The sequence below is a fragment of the Amphimedon queenslandica genome, unplaced genomic scaffold (assembly GCF_000090795.2).
Source record: "Amphimedon queenslandica unplaced genomic scaffold, v1.1 AMPQUscaffold_13310, whole genome shotgun sequence".
NCBI lineage: Eukaryota > Metazoa > Porifera > Demospongiae > Haplosclerida > Niphatidae > Amphimedon > Amphimedon queenslandica.
This window is the reverse complement of record NW_003546454.1, coordinates 75,969-77,595: the sequence shown is the minus strand read 5'-3', so window position 1 is coordinate 77,595 and position 1,627 is coordinate 75,969. Positions and strand designations below refer to the sequence as shown.

The following is a 1,627-nucleotide window of genomic DNA, read 5'->3' as shown; positions in this document are numbered from 1 at the left end:
AGCTACAAGTTTTGTCACGCAAATAAAGGATAACTATTGCTATAATACTTTGCAGTTTCATGAGATGGCAATGTATAGTTTTCCTAAAACAAGTGTCCGAAAATTGATGGTGTACGATCATTGATAATGTACTCTAATAAAATTCATAATTTTTGTATATTTTTGTAAAATTTGTCCGTATATTGAGGGATCAGGTGACACATTTTAAGTGGCCATTATCTCTGTCAAAAAGACAGCTATCAAAAAGATCCGGATGGTGATAGTTAGTTTAAAGACAGGCCTACAAAGTTATCATAGTGACCTTCTAAAACTATCCTTTGCTGCCGTTCAGAAATGACAGTCCGAAGATTGAGAATTTTGGCCGATCATTGGTATTGTCGGACACCACGCTTTGAGAGCTTATAACTTTCTATGCACTCTTGCTAGAGCTACAAGTTTTGTCACGCAAATAAAGGATAACTATTGCTATAATACTTTGCAGTTTCATGAGATGGCAATGTATAGTTTTCCTAAAACAAGTGTCCGAAAATTGATGGTGTACGATCATTGATAATGTACTCTATTGCATCATTGTAATAGTAATGTATCACAAAATAATATATGATCATAACTCTAAAATAGGTTTTAAGATCTATAGCTAATTCACAAAAATGATAATGATAATTTTAGTAGAAAATATTGATAGAAAAAAAAATTAGCAGCAAAGACAACAAAACAAAGCAAAGATTTGTTACAAAAAAAGCATACAAATGTCTTCAATCGATCTCCACTTATCCTCGGTGTACTTGAAGATAAAACCTGCCCACAGATCTAGCAATTGCTTTAGAAGAATGATAAGTTCAAAAACCAAAGCTTTTACTATAAACAGAGTAACATAATTGCATTACATAGATCTTGTCAATGATCTAATATACTGACTCACAATTAACGTCCCTAGCTCTAGGTCTACTATATCTATAATATCCCTCAGTATCAATATCACTGGGTGCCATGTCATCATTTAGTCCTGTAGGTGTGTTTTATAAACAGAAACCATAGTGGTGGATTACTATTACCTCTTTTCCAAGGTTTGACCACATCAGTTCAGTTTCTGTTGGGTACTAGAAAAGAGATTATAGGAAATTAGTTTTGAGACTTCTGCTTACTTGAATAATCCCCCTTTCTGTTAAATCTGTACATGGTGGCTTTTAGGAGTCTTGTAACATTGAATCACTCAGACCTTGTCAAACGAAGCTACAATGAGAATTTTTTTCTGAGACAAAATAATGATTCGAATGTAAAACATTAAAGGGGCGAGCCTAAAGCAATGTACATACAGTAGATGTTGACAGACTACAATACTCATGCATGATTGTGCAACTTAAGCAGCTCAGAACTTGATGGAGTGTGATGGAGTGAGTGTGGTTCTTGAACTGCCTTCAGTTGTTATTAAAGCTAAAAGTTTAGTGCTTAGGAAGCATTGAAGATAGCTAGAAGAAGTCAATGCACAAATGATATGCTGCTTTTTTAACATTCCTTGCTGCATTTGGTCTGTACCATGAATAGAGTAAGTCGAGTTATCAACAATTTCTGTCTTATTTTGCTCAATTTGCTGCTAGAAAACTCATGACTTCTTCCCGTGTGTTGG

The 1,627-nt window shown here is 34.4% G+C and overlaps 1 long non-coding RNA gene across 1 annotated transcript; it reads right to left on the bottom strand.

Annotated features, from left to right (window-relative positions):
- Nucleotides 1–682: 682 nt before the first annotated feature.
- On the bottom strand, nt 683–1,278 carry LOC109583348 (uncharacterized). The gene is made up of 4 exons (XR_002185480.1): nt 1,146–1,278; nt 1,056–1,100; nt 923–1,006; nt 683–858 (listed from the first exon to the last, which is right to left on the bottom strand). It is a non-coding gene; the product is annotated as an uncharacterized LOC109583348 (long non-coding RNA).
- Nucleotides 1,279–1,627: the final 349 nt, after the last annotated feature.